At 48.7% G+C, this 25328-nt stretch overlaps 1 protein-coding gene across 3 annotated transcripts in view; it reads right to left on the bottom strand.

The window, feature by feature from the left end:
- HAO2 (hydroxyacid oxidase 2) overlaps positions 1–25328 on the bottom strand; it is a 61633-nt gene that overhangs the window by 30901 nt on the left and 5404 nt on the right. For 2 of the 3 annotated variants that reach the window (XM_073617522.1, XM_073617520.1), the window contains exon 1: positions 12568–12786. The exons of the other annotated variant lie outside the window; for it this stretch is intronic. The gene's annotated coding sequence lies outside the window, so the exon portion shown is untranslated. Of the gene's footprint in view, positions 1–12567; positions 12787–25328 lie in introns of those variants that run through there. 3 annotated transcript variants of the gene reach the window in all.

Consider the following 25328-nt stretch of genomic DNA (forward strand, 5'->3'; position numbering starts at 1 on the left):
ACCCCCCCCATACATCAGGGTCCCCAGAGAACCCCACATACATCAGGGTCCCCAGAGAGCCCCCCATACATCAGGGTCCCCAGAGAGCCCCCCCATACATCAGGGTCCCCAGAGAGCCCCCCATACATCAGGGTCTCCAGAGAGCCCCCCCATACATCAGGGTCCCCAGAGAGCCCCCCCATACATCAGGGTCCCCAGAGAGCCCCCCCCTTACATCAGGGTCCCCAGAGAGCCCCCCCCCATACATCAGGGTCCCTAGAGAGCCCCCCATACATCAGGGTCCCCAGAGAGCCCCCCCATACATCAGGGTCCCCAGAGAGCCCCTCCATACATCAGGGTCCCCAGAGAGCCCCTCCATACATCAGGGTCCCCAGAGAGCCCCCCCATACATCAGGGTCCCCAGAGAACCCCTCCCCCCATACATCAGGGTCCCCAGAGAACCCCTCCCCCCATACATCAGGGTCCCCAGAGAGCCCCCCCCATACATCAGGGTCCCCAGAGAGCCCCCCCCATACATCAGGGTCCCCAGAGAACCCCACATACATCAGGGTCCCCAGAGAACCCCACATACATCAGGGTCCCCAGAGAACCCCCCCCCATACATCAGGGTCCCCAGAGAACCCCACATACATCAGGGTCCCCAGAGAACCCCCCCCCATACATCAGGGTCCCCAGAGAACCCCACATACATCAGGGTCCCCAGAGAACCCCCCCCATACATCAGGGTCCCCAGAGAGCCCCCCATACATCAGGGTCCCCAGAGAGCCCCCCATACATCAGGGTCCCCAGAGAGCCCCCCATACATCAGGGTCCCCAGAGAGCCCCCCATACATCAGGGTCCCCAGAGAGCCTCCCCCTTACATCAGGGTCCCCAGAGAGCCCCCCCATACATCAGGGTCCCCAGAGAACCCCTCCCCCCATACATCAGGGTCCCCAGAGAGCCCCCCCCATACATCAGGGTCCCCAGAGAGCCCCCCCCATACATCAGGGTCCCCAGAGAACCCCACATACATCAGGGTCCCCAGAGAACCCCCCCCCCATACATCAGGGTCCCCAGAGAACCCCACATACATCAGGGTCCCCAGAGAACCCCCCCCCCATACATCAGGGTCCCCAGAGAGCCCCCCCCATACATCAGGGTCCCCAGAGAGCCCCCCCCATACATCAGGGTCCCCAGAGAGCCCCCCCATACATCAGGGTCCCCAGAGAACCCCTCCCATACATCAGGGTCCCCAGAGAGCCCCCCCCATACATCAGGGTCCCCAGAGAACCCCACATACATCAGGGTCCCCAGAGAACCCCACATACATCAGGGTCCCCAGAGAACCCCCCCCCCCATACATCAGGGTCCCCAGAGAACCCCACATACATCAGGGTCCCCAGAGAACCCCACATACATCAGGGTCCCCAGAGAACCCCCCATACATCAGGGTCCCCAGAGAGCCCCCCCCATACATCAGGGTCCCCAGAGAACCCCACATACATCAGGGTCCCCAGAGAACCCCCCCCCCATACATCAGGGTCCCCAGAGAACCCCACATACATCAGGGTCCCCAGAGAACCCCACATACATCAGGGTCCCCAGAGAACCCCCCATACATCAGGGTCCCCAGAGAACCCCACATACATCAGGGTCCCCAGAGAACCCCACATACATCAGGGTCCCCAGAGAACCCCACATACATCAGGGTCCCCAGAGAACCCCACATACATCAGGGTCCCCAGAGAGCCCCACATACATCAGGGTCCCCAGAGAGCCCCCCCCATACATCAGGGTCCCCAGAGAACCCCCCCATACATCAGGGTCCCCAGACTTAACCCCCCCAGAGGTTCCCCTGTACCTGGCTGTGCACCTCCAACCCAAGGGGGAGGTGGGAGGTGGCGATCGGCAGTTCTATGGTGCCTGTGGATCTCACTGGGGCTTGTAGTCCTCCTTCTGATTCTGAACAGTAGATAGGGGAGGGGCCTCTGACCCAGGCAGCAGTCGGCAACAGCGTACAAGCAGAGAGTAAAACTTGTAGCTGCCCGGGTCAGAGGCCCCTCCCCTATCCACTCTACAAGCTGGAGGAGAAATACAAGTCCCCGGGAGATGCTGCGAGCACCATAGAGCTGCTGATCGCCGCCTCCCACTCCCCTCACTGCATCCCAAACTGAAAGAGGAGATGCCCGCCTCACCCCCCCACACCCCCCCCCCCGCGGCAGTCGGCAGAACGGCTCCACCGCAGCACGCCCAGCAGCATACCCCTAGATCCGACGAGCATGTCTCCCGGGCCCCCTACTGGCTGCGGGCCCTCGGTCGGCGTCCGATCGACCGAATGGTCAGTCCGCCCCTGCCGGAGAGACAACGTACGAGGAGGACAGACACCGGAGAGACACCGGAGAAACAACGGCAGACACCGGAGAGACAACGTATGGGGAGGACAGACACCGGAGAGACACCGGAGAAACAACGGCAGACACCGGAGAGACAACGTACGAGGAGGACAGACACCGGAGAGACACCGGAGAGACAACGACAGACACCGGAGAGACAACGTATGGGGAGGACAGACACCGGAGAGACACCGGAGAGACAACGACAGACACCGGAGAGACAACGTACGGGGAGGACAGACACCGGAGAGACAACGTATGGGGAGGACAGACACTGGAGAGACAACGTATGGGGAGGACAGACACCGGAGAGACAACGACAGACACCGGAGAGACAACGTACGGGGAGGACAGACACCGGAGAGACAACGTATGGGGAGGACAGACACCGGAGAGACAACGTACGAGGAGGACAGACACCGGAGAGACAACGTACGGGGAGGACAGACACCGGAGAGACAACGTATGGGGAGGACAGACACCGGAGAGACAACGTACGAGGAGGACAGACACCGGAGAGACACCGGAGAGACAACGACAGACAACGGAGAGACAACGTATGGGGAGGACAGACACCGGAGAGACAACGTACGAGGAGGACAGACACCGGAGGGACACCGGAGAAACAACGGCAGACACCGGAGAGACAACGTATGGGGAGGACAGACACCGGAGAGACAATGTACGGGGAGGACAAACATCATACAGTGAGGACAGACACTTATGTGGAGGACAGACACCGATCCAGAAAGGCAGACAACAGATAGGCAATAGAGATGGACTGAACCCACCCCCCCACCCCCCCACCCCCGTTTGGTTTGTAGCAGAACTCCTGAACAGGGGAGAAGTTCCAACCCAAACAGTGAACCCTATTGAAGTCTATGGGAGTCAAACAGGAAAAATCATTTTGAAGGCTTATATGCAAGTAATTGGCCATAAAAAGTGTATGGGGGTCTGGGTACTGCCCTGGGGGAAAAAAAATAAAAAATTATAGTTTTTTTCAGGAGCAGTAATTTTAATGATCCTTAACGTGCACCAAAAAATGAAAAATTCATTTAAATATAGTGCCTGGGGGGTTCCCTTAGTCTGCCTATAAACTGGCGCATCGGTAGCATGTATAGAACCTGCCGCAGAAAAACTGAAATTTCTAAAGAAAAAAAAAAAAAAAACTAGTCAAATCACATTTAAATTGACCCGCAGTTACAATTGCTGACACCCAGCTTTTGAAAGAGAAACCAGCAAATTTTTTTTTAAATGGCGTGGGGTTCACCCCCCCCCCAAGATCTATACCAGTATACCAGACCCTTATCCGAGCATTCAGCCTGGAAAGTCAAGAAAGGGAACGGGGGGGGGAACAAGCGAGCGTCTGCCCCCCTCTTGAACTATACCAGGCCACATGCCCTCAACATGGGGGGTGGGTACTTTGGGGCAGGGGAGCTCTGCTCATGGCTAGTGGTTCTGGGGGTCTGTGGGCAGGGAGCTTATCGGAATCTGGAACCCCCCTTTAACAAGGGGGCCCCCAGATCAGGCCCCCCCATGTGAATGAGTATGGGGTACATAATACTCTTACCCATTCACTAAAAAAGTGTCAAAAAGTAATAAAAACACAAACACACACAGTTTGACAATTCCTTTATTAAAAAATAAAAAAAGTGTCCTCCAATTTAGATCCATCATCAATTACGCCGCCCGCTGTACCCGAAAAAAACAAAAATTCTGCCGTCTATAAAGGCTGGCCGCCTACTGTGTGCTCCGCTATTTTACAGTTCTTATATAGGCAAGGGGCAGGGCCACCTTGTGACATCCCTTGGTGGCACCGCCCCCTTGGGACACCACAGAACCGTGCATGCTGGGTCGGTAACGTCATAAGGGGGCGGTGCCACCAGGCGGTGTCACCAAATGGCTCCACCCCTTACCTATATAAGAACTGTCAAATGGCGGAGCCTGCAGTAGGCGACCAGCCTTCATAGATGGCGGGAGCGTTTTTTTTTGTTGTTTTTTTTTTCTGATGATTGATGGTGGATTTACATCGAGGGACACTTATTTTTTATTAAAGGATTTGTCAAAAACTGTCTCTGTGTTTTTGTTACTTTTTGACACTTTTTTGGTGAATGGGTGTGGGTTCTATGTACCTCATACTCATTCACATAGGGATGCCCCCTTGTTAAAGGGGGATTCCAGATTCTGAAAAGCCCCCTGCCCGTAGACCCCCACAACCACTGGCCCCATCAACATGGGTACAAGGTGCTTTGGGGTGGGGGGGCAGAGCTCGCTTGTCCCCCCCACCCTTCCTGACCTGCCGGGCTGCATGCCCACGTGTTTTTTTTTTTCTTCTTTTTTTTTAACCAGCAATTTTTATTTTAAAAATCTATTGACAGCTGACGACTCATCAGTTGTTAAGGATGCCGCGCCCGGCTTCCCGGCCCTGCTCCTTAATCAGCTTATACTGCTCCCTGATTGGGCAAAATGCATGCAGTGCATTGCAGGGCATTCGGCGGGGCAAACACCCGCTTAATAACTCGCAAATTCAGGTGTTGGACAAACGGGCCGAAGAGCCAATGTTCGGCTTAAACTCATGCTTGGGCCAAACAGTTAACCCAACACTAATAGACAATATACAAGTTGGACAGAAACCGGACAGGCACCATACAAAGGAGGACAGACACCATACAGTTAGAATAGACACTGAAAAGACCCCATGCAAGGAAGACAGACACCATACAAGGAGGACAGATACCAGACAGACACCATACAAGGAGGACAGATACCAGACAGACACCATACAAGGAGGACAGATACCAGACAGACACCATACAAGGAGGACAGATACCAGACAGACACCATACAAGGAGGACAGATACCAGACAGACACCATACAAGGAGGACAGATACCAGACAGACACCATACAAGGAGGACAGATACCATACAAAGAGGATAGATACCAGACACCATACAAGGAGGACAGATACCAGACAGACACCATACAAGGAGGACAGATACCAGACAGACACCATACAAGGAGGACAGATACCAGACAGACACCATACAAGGAGGACAGATACCAGACAAACACCATACAAGGAGGACAGATACCAGACAGACACCATACAAGGAGGACAGATACCAGACAGACACCATACAAGGAGGACAGATACCAGACAGACACCATACAAGGAGGACAGATACCAGACAGACACCATACAAGGAGGACAGATACCAGACAGACACCATACAAGGAGGACAGATACCAGACAGACACCATACAAGGAGGACAGATACCAGACAGACACCATACAAGGAGGACAGATACCAGACAGACACCATACAAGGAGGACAGATACCAGACAAACACCATACAAGGAGGACAGATACCAGACAGACACCATACAAGGAGGACAGATACCAAACAAACACCATACAAGGAGGACAGATACCAGACAGACACCATAGAAGGAGGACAGATACCAGGCAGACACCATACAAGGAGGACAGATACCAGGCAGACACCATACAAGGAGGACAGATACCAGACAGACACTATACAAGGAGGTCAGATACCAGACAAGGAGGACAGATACCAGACAGACACCATACAAGGAGGACAGATACCAGACAGACACCATACAAGGAGGACAGATACCAGACAGACACCATACAAGGAGGATACATGCCAGACAGACACCATACAAGGAGGACAGATACCAGACAGACACCATACAAGGAGGATACATGCCAGACAGACACCATACAAGGAGGACAGATACCAGACAGACACCATACAAGGAGGATACATGCCAGACAGACACCATACAAGGAGGACAGATACCAGACAGACACCATACAAGGAGGATACATGCCAGACAGACACCATACAATGAGGACAGATACCAGACAGACACCATACAAGGAGGACAGATACCAGACAGACACCATACAAGGAGGACAGATACCAGACAGACTCCATACAAGGAGGACAGATACCAGACAGACTCCATACAAGGAGGACAGATACCAGACAGACACCATACAAGGAGGACAGATACCAGACAGACACCATACAAGGAGGACAGATACCAGACAGACACCATACAAGGAGGACTGATACCAGACAGACACCATACAAGAAGGACAGACAACATAGGGAGGACAGTAACAGGCAGGCATCATAGAAGGAGGACCAGGGCTGGCTCAAGACATTGTGTTGCCTGGGTCAAAGAATGACATGCTGTCCCCCCCCCCCCCCCCAAGAAAAACAAAAAATCACACCCATCCAGCAAAGAGACATTTCCATAAAGCAAAGAGACAGCCCAATCCAGCAGAGATATCCCCATATATTCAGCAAAGAGACATGTCCATATATTCAGCAAAGAGACACTCCCCCTACAGCAAAGAGACACGCCCCCTCCAGCAGGAGCAGGGCGGGAAGGGGCTGAGGAGCAGAGCATGATGCAAGGATGACACTGCAAGCTAGAGGGAGGGAGCCTCGGGCAGTGCGCTCCTGTTGCCGCCCCTCTTAAAGTGCCGGCCGGCCCTAAGGAGGACAGACACTGAAGAGACATCAAACAAGGACAGACCACATATGGGGATGACAAACTCCATAAGGGGAGAAAAAACACTATACAAGGACGACAGGCATTGGGACAGGATGGACACTGTATGGTTCAGACAGACACCATACTGAGAGGACAGTAACCAGAAAGGCACCATATGGGAAGGACAGATGGCATACAGAGAGGACAAACACCATACAGACATCATGTAGATAGTGCAGACTGCAGAAATACAAAAACACAGGTAGAACAGACCCGATAGAGACATATAGACATCATACATATTGGACAGACATAATACTGGGAGGACAGACACCACACTGGTAGGATAGACATAATACAGGTAGGACAGACATAATACAGGCAGGACAGACACCACACAGGTAACAGACAAGATACAGTGATGACAAACACCATACATTGGTTTCAGCAAGGCTTCAGCATGCCTCCACTAGGATCAGCCTTAGCCCTAATACCGAAGTTCAGTGACTCCAACATTCCCTTGGCAGAGTGGGAGGAGAGACTAAAGAGTGCCAGGCACCTGGATTAGTTTCTGGCCCAGCTGGTGGCGGAGCTGGCTATTAACGCCTTTGAGGATGACACTCACCACGTGGTGATGGCATTGCAAGAGGACGAGCAAACTAGCCGAAAACAGGTTTTGTCACACTTGGAGGACCTGTTTTGGGAGAAGATACTGCTTCCAGAGCTGCGATAAAGGTTCTTCTTAAGGAAACAGCAGAAGGACGAGAACCTCACCTATTATGCAGTAACCATGCAGAACCTCTGTAGGCACTTGGAAAAGAGGGATGTGCATGGCTGCGCTGACGTCACTAAGTCAGACCATATACTAAGGGACCAGTTCATAGTTGGCTTGAAGGCTGGCCCAGTCCAGAGAGCCTTGCAAGAGAAAGTGAAAGCACAATCCGCCACCTACTTCCATAATGCGGTGGGGATTGCGTGGGAACAGGAAGAGACGGATGCAACGGTCGCAGTGACCAGGGATTTGGACCTGCATATCTCAAGGAGGCGGCCCTGGCACCTTCACCTCTGTCAGCCATGCAAACCGTACTGGCAAAGCCAGCTCAGGATGTGGCCGCCTTGAAACAGGAGGTAGCCTTCTTTAAGAAGGGCTCACCCCAACCCCATAGGGGCGAGAACCCATTTCACAGGTACCCGGAGGAGGACCAAAAATGTTGGCAGTGCAGCCTCTATGGACACATATCCAAGAACTGTCGGCTTGATTCAGAAACCCCTCTAGACCATCCGCCCTGCACCTACTTGGAAGCCACACACTTGGACCTTGGATTACTCGTGAGATCTTTGTATGGGCACTATGCTCCTTCTATGACCTGCTGATATCCTTTGAAGTGGCGGCCCATTGACCCGGATATGTTTGCATACTAACCCAAGATTAGCTCTCTTCTGGGTGAAGACTCTGTACAGATAACTACAAATTTCCTGAAGAAGCTATACAATTTAGCGAAACATGTCGAGAATAATTTTTATGTACAGTAGTTATACTTCCATTAATATGCAATTTTAAAATTGGAGATTGTTATACTTTTTTTTAATCTGATGTATTAAATAAAATTTGGTATTTTTACTACACATCATATAGCCCTTTGTTTCTGGCACCTTAAAAGTCCCCCCAGTCCCCCCTTCCCAGTTTCTACCTTTTTCTAACAATTTGGGATGTGGTGCCTAGTTCCAACTATCCTTGGCTGATTTAAATATCTTGTTCCCTCCAGGCCATCATTAATCTACTGACTCCCGGGGAAGAGGGATGACCCCTGGGTCCAACAACCCAAAGTCCCAGCAAGTCAAAGGACATGGTCACACTGAGCCCAGTGGTAGCTGCCTTAGTTAACAGGTAAGAAATCCTATGCTTGATTGACACCAGGTCAGAGGTCACAATCGTGGAGTACGATTTCTTATGTGCAGAGATTTGGAGCACAAAAACATTTAGACCTCTGCTGGCTATCCCTCAGAACAGCCAATAATCGGCCCATCTTGGTCGAAGGCATCACCTGGGTAAGTATTCAAATTGAAGACCAGGTGGTGGAGCGGGTAGGAGTAGTGGTGATCCATAACCCAGTTAACCCAGCAGTGCCTGCCGTGCTGGGCATGCATTTCTTGAAAGACCTGGACTTAACCCGCCTGTTGGCCAAATATGAACATTCAGGCAAGTGGGTGCATGGCTGTGGCCTGCAAGCTGTGTGGCTCCGAGTGCTCCAGGCCTACAAGGCCCAGCGTAGGGCAATCAAGCAGGAGTAGGAGTGGTCAGTACAGCCCCCAAAGCAAAAGTTACTCTTGGCACCCCTAAAAGAGGTGGTCTGGTGAATTGTCACTGCATTATTTTACATTTCTCCACATTAAAGCACTCCATTTTTTTCGTTCAGGTCTTGCTGTGAAATTTTTATATCCTGATGTGAAGTTATTGCCCTGCTTAATTTTGTGTCATCCGCAAAAACTGAGATTGAGCCATTTATCCCATCCTCTATATCATTTATAAATAGAATTATTCAATATAGGTAAACATATACATAATATAGGTAGGACAGACACCACACTGGTAGGACAGACATAGCACAGGTAGGACAGACATAGTACAGGTAGGACAGACATAGTATAGGTAGGACAGACATAGCACAGGTAGGACAGACACTGCACAGGTAGGACAGACACTGCACAGGTAGGACAGACATAGCACAGGTAGGACAGACATAGTACAGGTAGGACAGACACTGCACAGGTAGGACAGACATAGCACAGGTAGGACAGACATAGCACAGGTAGGACAGACATAGTACAGGTAGGACAGACACTGCACAGGTAGGACAGACATAGTACAGGTAGGACAGACGTAGTACAGGTAGGACAAACATAGTACAGGTAGGACAGACATAGTACAGGTAGGACAGACATAGTACAGGTAGAACAGAACCCACACAGAGTAGGACAGAGATCACAGAGTATGACAGACATCACACAGGTAGGACAAACATAGTACAGGTAGGACAGACATAGTACAGGTAGGACAGACATAGCACAGGTAGGACAGACATAGCACAGGTAGGACAGCACTGCACAGGTAGGACAGACATAGCACAGGTAGGACAGACACTACACAGGTAGGACAGACATAGTACAGGTAGGACAGGCATAGTACAGGTAGAACAGAACCCACAAAGGTAGGACAGAGACCTCAGAGTAGGACAGACATCACACAGGTAGGACAAACATAGTACAGGTAAGACAGACATAGTACAGGTAGGACAGACACTGCACAGGTAGGACAGACACTGCACAGGTAAGACAGACACTGCACAGGTAGGACAGACATAGTACAGGTAGGACAGACATAGCACAGGTAGGACAGACACTACACAGGTAGGACAGACACTGCACAGGTAGGACAGGCATTGCACAGGTAGGACAGACATAGCACAGGTAGGACAGACATAGCACAGGTAGGACAGACACTGCACAGGTAGGACAGACATAGTACAGGTAGAACAGAGGTAGTACAGGTAGGACAAACATAGTACAGGTAGGACAGTCATAGTACAGGTAGGACAGACATAGTACAGGTAGAACAGAACCCACACAGGTAGGACAGAGACCACAGAGTAGGACAGAGACCACAGAGTATGACAGACATCACACAGGTAGGACAAACATAGTACAGGTAGGACAGACATAGTACAGGTAGGACAGACATAGCACAGGTAGGACAGACATAGCACAGGTAGGACAGACATAGCACAGGTAGGACAGCACTGCACAGGTAGGACAGACATAGTACAGGTAGGACAGACATAGCACAGGTAGGACAGACACTACACAGGTAGGACAGACATAGTACAGGTAGGACAGACATAGTACAGGTAGAACAGAACCCACACAGGTAGGACAGAGACCTCAGAGTAGGACAGACATCACACAGGTAGGACAAACATAGTACAGGTAAGACAGACATAGTACAGGTAGGACAGACACTGCACAGGTAGGACAGACACCACACTGGTAGGACAGACATAGCACAGGTAGGACAGACATAGTACAGGTAGGACAGACATAGTATAGGTAGGACAGACATAGCACAGGTAGGACAGACACTGCACAGGTAGGACAGACACTGCACAGGTAGGACAGACATAGCACAGGTAGGACAGACATAGTACAGGTAGGACAGACACTGCACAGGTAGGACAGACATAGTACAGGTAGGACAGACGTAGTACAGGTAGGACAAACATAGTACAGGTAGGACAGACATAGTACAGGTAGGACAGACATAGTACAGGTAGAACAGAACCCACACAGGTAGGACAGAGACCACAGAGTAGGACAGAGACCACAGAGTATGACAGACATCACACAGGTAGGACAAACATAGTACAGGTAGGACAGACATAGTACAGGTAGGACAGACATAGCACAGGTAGGACAGACATAGCACAGGTAGGACAGACATAGCACAGGTAGGACAGCACTGCACAGGTAGTACAGACATAGTACAGGTAGGACAGACATAGCACAGGTAGGACAGACACTACACAGGTAGGACAGACATAGTACAGGTAGAACAGAACCCACACAGGTAGGACAGAGACCTCAGAGTAGGACAGACATCACACAGGTAGGACAAACATAGTACAGGTAAGACAGACATAGTACAGGTAGGACAGACACTGCACAGGTAGGACAGACACTGCACAGGTAGGACAGACATAGTACAAGTAGGACAGACATAGTACAGGTAGGACAGACATAGTACAGGTAGGACAGACACTGCACAGGTAGGACAGACACTGCACAGGTAGGACAGACACTGCACAGGTAAGACAGACACTGCACAGGTAAGACAGACACTGCACAGGTAGGACAGACATAGTACAGGTAGGACAGACATAGCACAGGTAGGACAGACACTACACAGGTAGGACAGACATAGTACAGGTAGGACAGACATAGTACAGGTAGAACAGAACCCACACAGGTAGGACAGAGACCTCAGAGTAGGACAGACATCACACAGGTAGGACAAACATAGTACAGGTAGGACAGACATAGTACAGGTAGGACAGACATAGCACAGGTAGGACAGACATAGCACAGGTAGGACAGACATAGTACAGGTAGGACAGACATAGTACAGGTAGGATAGACATAGCACAGGTAGGACAGACATAGCACAGGTAGGACAGACATAGTACAGGTAGGACAGACATAGTACAGGTAGGATAGACATAGCACAGGTAGCACAGACATAGTATAGGTAGGACAGAACCCATACAGGTAGGACAGAACCCATACAGGTAGGACAGACACTGGAGACATAGGACAGAGACCACAGAGTAGGACAGACATCACACAGGTAGGACAGACATTCGACAGGTAGGACAGACACTCGATAGGTAGGACAGACATCACACAGGTAGGACAGACCCTGGACAGGGTCTATCAGTGCAGTCACAACACAAAGTTGGCTCTCTCTTGGACATGGTGATAACATTTGTGACCATTTCCTCTTCTTTGTGTCATTTTGAAGGTTTGTATGGTCATTGGTGATGCGGCCAATGGCAGTGCAGTACTTATTGTCAGGTCTACAGACAATTGCTCAGATTTGGGGATTCTTACCTGTTCAGGTGAAGGATACTACGTGACAATCTTTACTGTACCAGAATGGTGTCCCCTGTGTGGTGGTGTCCCCTGTGTGGTGGTGTCCCCTGTGTGGTGGGATCTGTGTCTGGAGGTGGCCCTCAGTACATGGCGGATGGGTTAGTCCCCTGTCACTCGGTCAGTTGTCACCCTGGGTCCGACTGTCCAGCACACTACTATCTCAGCCAAAGCTGCTGATGCAGGATAGTAGGAGGGAAGAGTGACCCCCCCCCCACACCATCCTCCTCCCCCACATGACAGCAATGTGTCAGTTACACAATGATCCAAATTGTCACCCTTCTGCTGGTTTACACATTAAACACCAAATTGCATCTCACATCTGCTACATTCCAAAACAATTTAACCCCTCCATGTTCTGAACAAATCACAGTTCACCTCGGACTCACTGAGAAAAGTTTGTCGTAAACTATTTCTTACAGGAGAGATGAGACTTCTTATTTGGTAGAATGGTGAAGGCGACGGCTTTTTATTATCAAGCAGACAAATATTAAGGTAGAACTACACTAACCAGATATGGAGGTGGGCTTCAGGGACTGAAATACTCCTCCTGGAGAAAATGCTGCTAAAGGCTGGTATGGCCTGGAGCCTAGGCACGGGGGTCACATGATCAGAGAGGGGGCGGAGCAGAGGGCAACTTTTTTTCTGTAGTACTGTCTGAAGAAAGGACCCCGAAAATGATCTGTATTTTACATTTATATTTTGCCACTTGCCTACCTACACTTCTCTCATGTAACAAACGTCCCCTCCCGCTGCTTCTGAAAGCGATCCAGCGGCTAATGAGTTGCTCGGACCATTTTTATGAGAAAGGCAGCTGGCAGCTAAAAAAAAAAAAAAAATACCAGGAGTTATGGATGATATTTTCAGCCATAACCTGGGTAAACCACTTGCAAACCATAACGTATATATACGTATTAAAATAAGTCAGGGTGGATTAACATAATGGAGCTGCTGCTCCAGGCCCCTTCCTTAAGATAGGCCCAGCCCAATGATGTGAGTGAGTCCCGAATGCTGTCCAGCCCAGCTCTGTGTGCGGTATACATGTGACAGATATGTAAATCTCAGGGGTATCGATATGTAAATTGTAAGAGCATTCATAGGTATATCAGACTCCCTGAGCCCCAGTCCATCATCACCTTTGCTGACTGATGGCGACATTGGGGGGGAAGTACAACAAGCCCTGCCTGCCCCCCCCCCCCCACCCCGTCACTGAGACTGCCACCAGCCTTGGAGGGCAAACATGATCAAAGAGGGGGGTTGGAGGGGGGGCGGGGGTGCAAAGATGAGCATATGGTGTACTGAGAGGAGGTGGATAAAGATGCAGAGATTAGCAGAGAGGCAGGGAAGATTTTTTTTTTTTTTAGTAAATACCCCTATTACATGGTTGGTTAGTGTAAAGCTCCATTCACATCATGCAGAAGTGACAGAGTGCACACGTTCCTATGCATCGCGTATCGGGCAGCCACTCTCACTCTTACCGCAATGTGGCTCCACCCATAGTTCAACGCGGTGCACTATGTGTGCCACATTACTGCCCTATTAAAACTACCCAAAAGGCACCCACTCTCTCACCCCTCCCTCTCTCTCTCTCACCCTTCCCTCTCTCTCACCCCTCTCATCCCCCCTCTTTCTCACCCCCTCTCTCTTTATCACCCTTCCTCTCTGTCAGCCCCATCTCTCTCATCCTTCCTCTCACCCCCCTCTCTTTCTCTTTCACCCCCCCTCTCTCTCTTTCACCCCCATCTCTCCTCTCTCTCACCCCTCCTCTCCGTCAGCCCCTGTCTCTCTCATCCCTCCCTTTCTCTCTCCCCCCCTCTCTCTCTCTCTCTCCCCCCTTTCTCCCTCTCCCCCCCTCTCCCCCCCTCTCTCTCTCTCTCCCCCCTCTCTCCCCCCCCTCTCTCTCACCCCCTCTCTCTCTCACCCCCTCTCTCTCTCACCCCTCAACCTTCCTCTCTCTCATCCTTCCTCTTACCACCCCCTCTCTCTCATTCTATCTCTCTCTCACCCCCCTCTGCAGGGGCGCACAGACCATTCGGGCACTCGGGCACTGCTCGAGGGCCCCATGCCACTAAGGGGCCCCATCAGGGCTGACTCAATAAAACCAGGGACAGTATGTAAAAATCTGTGTTTTTTTAAAAAAATCCCAAGATTATAGCTGGCCCGCCTCTCCAGTACCTTTTCAGTGTGTGTATTCTGCGTGTGTATACTGTATGTGTATATTATGTGTCTGTGTGTGTATACTGTATGTGTGTGTATACTGTGTGGCCCCATAATCTATTGCCTGTGGGCCCCATAATCTCCTATTGCCCAGGGGCCCCATAATCTTCTCCTATTGCCTGGGGGCCCCATAATCTCCTATTGCCCGGGGGCCCCTTGAGTTGTCAGTCCGCCCCTGCCCCTCTGTCTCTTACCCCCAACTCCCCTCTCTCTCAAGCTTCCTCTCTCTCAGCCCCTGTCTCTCTCACCCTTTCATTTTTCTCACCCCTCTCTATTTAATTTGTATAAAGATTTAGTTTGTTTTAACAAAAAAATGTTTGCATTTTCATTTTATTTATTTCTATATAAAGGCCCTCCACAATCCTCAGCACCAGGCCCAAAAAGCTCTTAATCTAGCCCTGAATTAAGTTTAACTGTTTGCCGACCACCCGCTGTCATTTGATGGCGGCTGAATCGCTGTCCTGTACGGCGGCCACTTTAAGGGGTATAGGGAGCGCACCCCCTCTCTCTTTCACCCCCTCTCTGACCCTTCCTCTCTCTCTCCCCCCTCCCACCCTTCCTCTCTGTCAGCCTCATCTCTCTCATCCTTTCCCTTTCTCTCTCACCCCCCTCCCACCCTTCCTCTCTCTCTCTCACCCCCCTCCCACCCTTCCTCTCTCTCTCTCACCCCCCTCCCACCCTTCCTCTCTCTCTCTCTCACCCCTCTCCCGCCCTTCCTCTCTCTCTCTCTCCCACCCCTCTCCCACCCTTCCTCTCTCTCTCTCTCTCTCTCTCTCTCACCCCTCTCCCACCCTTCCCCTCTCTCTCACCCCTCTCCCACCCCTCCTCTCTCTCTCTCTCTCTCTCTCTCACCCCTCCCACTTTTCCTCTCTCTCTTTTTCACCCCTCTCCCACCCTTCCTCCCTCCCTCTCTCTCTCTCTCTCTCTCTCTCTCACCCCTCTCTCACCCCTCTCCCACCCTTCCTCTCTCTCTCTCTCTCTCTCTCTCTCTCTCTCACCCCTCCTCTCTCTCTCTCTCTCTCTCTCTCTCTCTCTCTCTCTCACCCCTCTCCCACCCTTCCTCTCTCTCTCTCTCACCCCTCTCCCACCCCTCCTCTCTCTCACCCCTCCCACTTTTCCTCTCTCTCTCTCACCCCTCTCCCACCCTTCCTCCCTCTCTCTCTCTCTCCCCTCTCCCACCCTTCCTCTCTCTCTCTCACCCCTCTCCCACCCTTCCTCCCTCTCTCTCTCCCACCCTTCCCCTCTCTCTCTCTCCCCTCTCCCACCCTTCCTCTCTCTCTCACCCCTCTCCCACCTTCCCCTCTCTCTCACCCCTCTCCCACCTTCCCCTCTCTCTCACCCCCTCCCACCCTTCCTCTCTCTCTCTCTCTCTCTCTCTCTCTCTCTCTCTCACCCCTCTCCCACCCTTCCTCTCTCTCTCTCTCTCTCTCTCTCTCACCCCCCCACCCTTCCTCTCTCTCTCTCACCCCTCTCCCACCCTTCTTCTCTCTCTCTCTCTCTCTCTCTCTCACCCCTCTCCCACCCTTCCTATCTCTCTCTCACCCAACTCCCACCCTTCCTCTCTCTCTCTCACCCAACTCCCACCCTTCCTCTCTCTCTCTCTCTCTCTCTCTCTCTCTCTCACCCCTCTCCCACCCTTCCTATCTCTCTCTCACCCAACTCCCACCCTTCCTCTCTCTCTCTCACCCAACTCCCACCCTTCCTCTCTCTCTCTCACCCCTCTCCCACCCTTACTCTCTCTCTCACCCCTCTCCCACCCTTCCTCTCTCTCCCCTCTCTCTCTCCCTCCCACCCTTCCTCTCTCTCTCCCTCTCTCTCTCTCACCCCCCTCCCACCCTTCCTCTCTCTCTCTCTCTCTCACCCCTCTCCCACCCTTCCTCTCTCTCTCTCACCCCCTCCCACCCTTCCTCTCTCTCTCTCACCCCTCTCCCACCCTTCCTCTCTCTCTCTCACCCCTCTCCCACCCTTCCTCTCTCTCTCTCACCCCCTCCCACCCTTCCTCTCTCTCTCTCTCTCTCTCTCTCACCCCCTCCCACCCTTCCTCTCTCTCTCTCTCTCTCTCTCTCTCTCTCACCCCCTCCCACCCTTCCTCTCTCTCTCTCTCTCTCTCTCTCTCTCACCCCCTCCCACCCTTCCTCTCTCTCTCTCTCTCTCTCTCTCTCTCTCACCCCCTCCCACCCTTCCTCTCTCTCTCTCTCTCTCTCTCTCTCTCTCACCCCTCTCCCACCCTTCCTCTCTCTCTCTCTCACCCCTCTCCCACCCTTCCTCTCTCTCTCTCACCCCCTCCCACCCTTCCTCTCTCTCTCTCTCTCACCCCCTCCCACCCTTCCTCTCTCTCTCTCTCTCTCTCTCTCTCACCCCCTCCCACCCTTCCTCTCTCTCTCTCTCACCCCTCTCCCACCCTTCCTCTCTCTCTTTCTCTCTCACCCTTCCTCTCTCTCTAATGCTTCCTCTCTCTCAGCCCCTGTCTCTCTCACCCTTTCATTTCTCCCACCCCTCTCTCTCACCCCCCTCTCTATTTAATTTGTATAACGATTTAGTTTGTTTTAACTAAACATTGTTTGCATTTTCAATTTATTTCAATAAAATGCCACAATCCTCAGCACCAGGTCGCAAAACACCGTAGATGTACGGCGGCCGCTTTAAGGGGTATAGGGGGAGCGCACCCACCACGGTGCTGAGGAGCCAATGTACATGCCCCGCAGCCGCGATGTCCACTGGGCACCCGCCATCGCTCCTGACAGAGCCAGCCAGAACAAGCATCTGTGTGTGTAAACACACAAATCCACGTTCTGGCAGGGGAGAGGGGACAGATCGTGTGTTCCTAGTATATAGGGGGGGTGGCAGTGCCACCCCCCCTACAGTTAGAACACACTGAGGGAACACATTTAACCCTTTGATCACCCCCTAGTGTTAACCCCTTCCCTGCCAGTGAAATGTATACAGTAATCAGTGGTTATTTATAGCTCTGATCGCTGTATAAATGTCAGTGGTCCCAAAAGAGTGTCCGAGGTGTCTGATCAGTCCGCCGCAATGTCGCAGTCCTGATAAAAATCATAGATCTCCGCCATTACTAGTAAAAAAAAAAAAAGTAATAATAATAAAAATGCCATAAATCTATTACCTATTTTGTAGACGCTATAATTTTTGCAAAACCATTCAATATACGCTTATTGCAATTTTTTTACCAAAAATATGTAGAAGAATACATATCGGCCTAAATTGAGGAAGACATTTTTTTTTTTAATTGGGATATTTATTATAGCAAGAAGTTAAAAAAAAATTGTGTTTTTTTTTCAAAATGGTCAGTCTTTTTTTGTTTATAACGCAAAAAATAAAAACCACAGAGGTGATCAAATACCACCAAAAGAAAGCTCCAGTTGTGGGAAAAAAGGTCGTCAATTTTGTTTGGGTACAGCGTCCCACGACCGCGCAATTGTCAGTTAAAGCGACGCAGTGCCGTATCGCAAAAAATGGCCTGGTCAGGAAGGGGGGTAAAGCCTTCCGGGGCTGAAGTGGTTAATTTTACTTTTAGTTTAAGGATGTGATAGTTTCATTTTCAGGTCTCTCACTTTGGTGGATGTTACATTTTGTGGAGGATGTAGATGTGTACTTACAGCTACCACTAACATAAATCAAACATATTGTAGCCTTGAAAGAGTTAAACTCGGAGGCAAGTTAAATGGGGGGGCAACTTCCACTGAAAATCCATCATCTAGAGGCTCCCACCTAAATGTTTCGTCTAGAACTGAGTAAGCTTTGATTTCACATAAACTTTTTTCCCCCTGTTTTTCTTTTCCTTGCCTTCATGTTTTTTTTAATTTGGATTATAATAGAGCTGATATACCCCCATGATCTTTAAAATCACATCTATATTAACCATTTCCCCCGGGATTCACGTTATATGACGTTGGGGACTTGAAGTGGCGATATCTGAATGATGGTTGCAGCTGCAGGCATCGTCCATTCATTCTTTTCAGCCGGCGATTTCCTGCACAGTAAAAACAATTGTTCCGCCTCTTGATTGTTTTTACAGGTGGTAGGAGGGGACATCCCCCACCCCCCTCCCGCCGCCCTCCGGTGCTTCTCCAATCTTGCCCGTGCGATCAGCACCCACCGGCAGGCGAAAGTTTACCATAGAGATGACCGAGGACCAGATGGTCCCCCCGGTCATCTCTATGACTGTTGGAGACTGGGCGCGACGTTATGACGTCACTCCTGGCCCTGGCAGTTTGTAAACACTGTATTTGGCTGGAAAGCCTGAGATCGGTTAATTTTTTTTTTTATCTCAGGCTTTTTCAGCCTAGAGGAGAGATGTGGGGTCCTTTAGACCCCACGTCTCTCTGTAAAGATGTAAAGAGGACCTGTCATGCCCTATTCCTATTACAAGGGATGTTTACATTCATTGTAATAGGAATAAAAGGGATTAAAAAAAAAAAGGAAAGTGTAATAAATAAATAAAAATAAAATAAAAATGTGCAATAAAATAAACAATAAAAAAAAAATAAAACTTTTCGCACACAAAAGCGACGGCATACATAGGTCGTGCCCGCATATGTAAACGACATTCAAACCACACATGTGAGGTATTGCCGCAAACGTGGGAATGAGAGCAATATTTCTAGCCCAAGACCTTTTCTGAAACTCTAAACTGGTAATCTGTAAAAAAAAAAAAAAAAAAATGTTAAAGTATCGCCTATTTTTAAGTACCAAAGTTTGGCGCCATTACACAAGTGTGCGCAATTTTAAAGCGTGACATGTTAGGCATCTATTTACTCAGAGAAGCATGATATCTCACATTATAAAAATAAAATAAAATAAATAAGTCGGGCTAACTTTGATTTTTTTTTTTTAATTCATGAAAGGGTTTTTTCCCCCCCAAAACAATAAAAAAATTGCATTTGAAAAATTGCTGTGCAAACACGGTGCGACACAAAAAGCTGCAACAATCGCCATTTTATTCCCTAGGGTCTCTGCAAAAAAAAAAAAAAAAATATATATATATATATATATATATATATATATATATATATATATATATATATATCCTGTTTCCCCGAAAATAAGACCTAGCGTGATTGTCGGTGATGGCTGCAATATAAGCCCTACCCCCCAAATAAGCCCTACCCTGTTTCCCCGAAAATAAGCCCTACCCTGAAAATAAGGCCTACAAGGACTTTAACTAGGGCTTATTTAGGGGGTAGGACTTATATTGCAGCCATCACCTACAATCATGCTAGGTCTTATTTTCGGGGAAACAGGGTATATATATATATATACATACATATACATATTACCAAACATATTATATATAATGTTTGGGGGTCCTCAGTAATTTTCTATGTAGGAGAGAAGTGTCAGAATTAGCTTGGGAGGCAAGTGGTTAAACAGGTTTGTCATTATAAAAATGGTCTTCAATTCCTAACCCTTTCGCTACCAGAGCCATTTTTGCACACCTTAAAAAAAAAAAAAAATGTAGGCCTGAAGATCACATAAAAGCCCCAAACATTATTTATTTTCTAAATTCAGACACCCTAGACAATAAAATAGTGGAAGCTCCAATTTTTTACGTCACGCGATATTACTGTAAAAAGGTCTAGGAAACACAAAATTTCAGTAAAATAAAAAAAATGCATTAAAGTTAAACTTAGGGTACACAAACGCAATAAATTACCCAATTTTATGTTAAAATATAAAAAAAGACAAGGTTGCGCCGAGTAAATAGATACCCAACATGTCAAACCTTAAATTTGTGTGCGCCCGTGAAATGGTGACCAACATCAGTACCCTGTATTTTCTATAGGGGACACTTTAAAAGCCCCCTACAGGTCATCAATTAAACCTTGCAGAGGAAGTCTGGTGTTTGAAGTATTGCTCTCACTCCTGCGTGCACAGCGATATGTAACATGTGTACTGCAATCGATGTTTTCATGCGTAGCCGCCCCCCCCCCCCGACGCATGCGTTTGCACTTGTGTGTAGATGTGAAGTCGGGTGGCCTCAACATTTTTTGGAGGGGGTATTTTATGTGCTTGGGTGCAACTTAAATTTTTTGCAAGAAAAAATAAATAAATTTTTTTTGCTTAACTTTTTTTTTCCCATCCATATGTGATGATTTTTTGGTGACAGGTACTCTTTAACGGGACATCCGATGGTCTTTTCTCTGCTGAATGTAATGCAATGCATTCTTTCCCAGCCATGCTGGCCAGGGGAGGCTGACCGGTGCACCAGGAAGTGACGTCAAATGACAGGAGCACCCGGAAGTGACGTCACACACGTCACTTACGGGTCAGCAAGAAGAAGGGGGGGAGAGTTCTCTCCCCCTTACCCAGCCACACCCGCTGTGCCGGTCAACTTCCTGTTATAGGGTGACAACCCTCTGTCCCTTCCTTCCGATTGTGCTCCAGCGTTGTCACTCAGTCACATTCCCCCCTAGCAAGAGACTGCAAGCAGCCAGGCAGACACACATTGCACAGCGAGGGTCCTCTGTTGTCACCACCAGGAAACGTTGGAACAGGTTAAGCTACCCAAAAAAAAAAAAGATACCAATGGCATTTTATAAAAATAAAATAGTTTATGTCGCCGGAGCTCCCTGGGCCTCTCTCTAGTCCCGCCACTGGACATTAAAATTCACATTCTGTCAAAGATTTGTCAGATGCCGAGCATTCAGCACAGGAATGTTACATGGAATCCTTTCAGGCGCGTGTAAAGTAAAACTAAAGTCAATCATTAAAATCTCATATATGAACTTTAACACGTGAATGTCTTTTCAAAAGTCATTTTAAAAATCGAATCTTTTAAAGCCTTCACATTTCAGTAAAGTAACCCCTGGTGATCCTGCTGTGAAGGTCCTTGTTGAGGAACTTCCTGGTTAAGGTTGACAACTGCCTCCTGGTTGATCCCCCTGCGTTGTCACTACGTCACATGTGCCCCCTGGTGGTGACTGCAGGCGGTTGTGTCAGCAACATTCGGTGTTGGTCCCACCATTGGCACCAACAGGAAGCATGTCCAGATGTGTCACCCGCGCCATAGTACATGGAGACAAGGGGAAGAGTTGCCAACCATCTATTTATTTTACAAACTGTCTGTGAAAAAAACAAAACAAAAAAAAAGAAAAAAAAAAGAAAAAAAACTAACCTGTCCATTAATGTCCAAAATGTATTTCAAACAACTGATCCTGATCCAGTTGTAGAGATGAATACCTGCAGTCTTGCACATATACACTATATACAGTATCTCACAAAAGTGAGTACACCCCTCACATTTCTGTAAATCGTTTCTTCTATCTTTTAATGTGACAACACTGAAGAAATGACACTTGTCTACAATGTAAAGTAGTGAGTGTACAGCTTGTATAACAGTGTAAATTTGCTGTCCCCTCAAAATAACTCAACACACAGCCATTAATGTCTAAACCGCTGGCAACAAAAGTGAGTACACCCCTAAGTGAAAATGTCCAAATTGGGCTCCATTAGACATTTTCCCTCCCCCGGTGTCATGTGACTCATTGGTGTTACAAGGTCTCAGGTGTGAATGGGGAGCAGGTGTGTTAAATTTGGTGTTATCGCTCTCACTCTCTCATACTGGTCACTGGAAGTACAACATGGCACCTCATGGCAAAGAACTCTCTGAGGATCTGAAAAAAGAATTGTTGGTCTACATAAAGATGGCCTAGGCTATAAGAAGATTGCCAAGACCCTGAAACTGAGCTGCAGCACGGTGGTCAAGACCATACAGCGGTATAACAGGACAGGTTCCACTCAGAACAGGCCTCACCATGGTCGACCAAAGAAGTTGAGGTCACGTGCTCAGCATCATATCCAGGAGGTTGTCTTTGGGAAATAGATGTATGAGTGCTGCCAGTATTGCTGCAGAGGTTGTAGGGGTGGGGGGTCAGCCTGTCAGTGCTCAGACCATACGCCGCACAATGCATCAAATTGGTCTGCATGGCTGTCATCCCAGAAGGAAGTCTCTTCTAAAGATGATGCACAAGAAAGCCTGCAAACAGTTTGCTGAAGACAAGCAGATTAAGGACATGGATTACTGGAACCATGTCCTGTGGTCTGATGAGACCAAGAAAAACTTATTTGGTTCAGATGGTGACAAGCGTGTGTGGGGGCAACCAGGTGAGGAGGACAAAGACAAGTGTGTCTTGTCTACAGTCAAGCATGGTGGTGGGAGTGTCATGGTCTGGGGCTGTATGAGTGCTGCCGACACTGGGGAGCTACAGATCATTGAGGGAACCATGAATACCAACATGTACTGTGACATACTGAAGCCGAGCATGATCCCCTCCCTTCAGAGACTGGGCCACAAGGCAGTTTTCCAACATGATAACCACCCCAAACACACCTCTGAGACGACCACTGCCTTGCTAAAGAAGCTGAGGGTAAAGTTGATTGACTGGCCAAGCATGTCTCCAGACCTAAACCCTATTGATCATCTGTGGGACATCCTCAAACGGAAGGTGGAGGAGCGCAAGGTCTCTAACATCCACCAGCTCTGTGATGTCATCATGGAGGAGGGGAAGAGGACTCCAGTGACAACCTGTGAAGATCTGGTGACCTCCATGTCCAAGAGGGTTAAGGCAGTGCTGGAAAATAATGGTGGCCAGACAAAATATTGACACTTTGGGCCCAATTTGGAGATTTTCACTTAGGGGTGTACTTACTTTTGTTGCCAGCGGTTTAGACATTAATGGCTGTGTGTTGAGTTATTTTGAGGGGACAGCAAATTTACACTGTTATACAAGCTGTACACTCACTACTTTACATTGTAGCAAAGTGTCATTTCTTCAGTGTTGTCACATGAAAAGAGATAGAGAGAGATTATATATATATATACACACACACACATTTTTATTTTTTATTTTTTTATTTAACCACTTCACACAAATCCCGTACATCGCTACTTTGACGCTAAATACCGGGATTATGGCAGCAGCTAGCTGCCATAACCCTGGTATTTGTGGGAACGGCGTGCGTTTCTATTTAGGATAAAAGTGGTCTCCGCGGCGGATTCGCCGCAAGATCATTTTAGCAGGGGGGAGAGGTGCCCACCCCCCTCCTGGTGTGCTCCGGTCGTCTCCGCCGCTTACCGGACGCGCCGGTAGCGTTGGAGAGGATTGGGTCCTCTCCCATGGATGCCTGGCTGCCGACTGAGGGGAAGATGGCCCCCGCTCGGCTCCATGGCATGGGAGGGCAGAAACGAGGTCAAATGTCCCTTCCACCCATAGCTCTTAAAAAGGAAAAAAAAAAAAATCTTTTTTACTATTGCATTTAAGTGTAAATATGAGAAGTGAGATCTTTTTGACCCCCCAGATCTCATATTTAAGAGGTCCTGTCACGCTTTTTTTCTATTACAAGGGATGTTTATATTCCTTGTAATAGGAATAAATGTGACCCAAAGAAAAAAGAACTGTGTCAAAATAAAAAATTTAAGTAAAATAAATAAGAAAAAAAAAGTTTTAAAGCGCCCTGTCCCAACAAGCTCGCGCGCAGAAGCAAACGCATACGTGAGTCGCGCCCGTATATGAAAACGGTCTTCAAACCACACATGTGAGGTATCTCCGCGATCATTAGAGCGAGAGAAATAATTTGAGCACAGGACCTCCTCTGTAACGCAAAACTGGTAACCTGTAGAAATTTTTAAACATCGCCTATGGAGGTTTTTAAGGGTAAAATTTTGAAGCGTGACATGTTGGGTATCAATTTACTCGGCGTAACATTATCTTTCACAATATAAAAAAAAAAAAATTGGGCTTACTTTACTTTTGTCTTACTTTTATTCAATAAAAGTGTATTTTTTCAAATAAAAGTGCGCTTGTGAGACCGCTGCGCAAATACGGTGTGACAGAAAGTATTGTAATGACCGCCATTTTATTCTCTAGGGTGTTAGAAAAAAAAATATATGATGTTTTTGGGTTCTAAATAATTTTCTAGCAAAAAAAATATTTTTGGACTACAGTGCCTTGAAAATGTATTCATACCCCTTGAAATTTTCCACATTTTGTCATGTTACAACCAAAAACGTAAATATTTTATTGGGATTTTATGTGATAGACCAACACAAAGTGGCACATAATTGTGAAGTGGAAGGAAAATGATAAATGATACAAATAAATATGTGAAAAGTGTGGGGGGGGGTACATTTGTATGGCGCCCCCCGGAGTCAATACTTTGTAGAACCCCCTTTCTCTACAATTACAGCTGCAAGTCTTTTTGGGGATGTCTCTACCAGATTTGCACATCTAGAGAGGGACATTTCTGCCCATTCTTCTTCTTTGTAAAATATCTCAAGCTCTGTCAGATTGGATGGAGAGCGTCTGTGAACAGCGATTTTCAAGTCTTGCCACAGATTCTCAATGTGATTTAGGTCTGGACTGTGACTGGGCCATTCTAACACATGAATATGCTTTGATCTAAACCATTCCATTGTAGCTCTGGCTGTATGTTTCGGGTCGTTGTCCTGCTGGAAGGTGAACCTCCGCCCCAGTCTCAAGTCTTTT

The sequence above is a fragment of the Aquarana catesbeiana genome, linkage group LG02 (assembly GCF_042186555.1).
Source record: "Aquarana catesbeiana isolate 2022-GZ linkage group LG02, ASM4218655v1, whole genome shotgun sequence".
In the NCBI taxonomy this organism is placed as follows: Eukaryota; Metazoa; Chordata; class Amphibia; order Anura; family Ranidae; genus Aquarana; species Aquarana catesbeiana.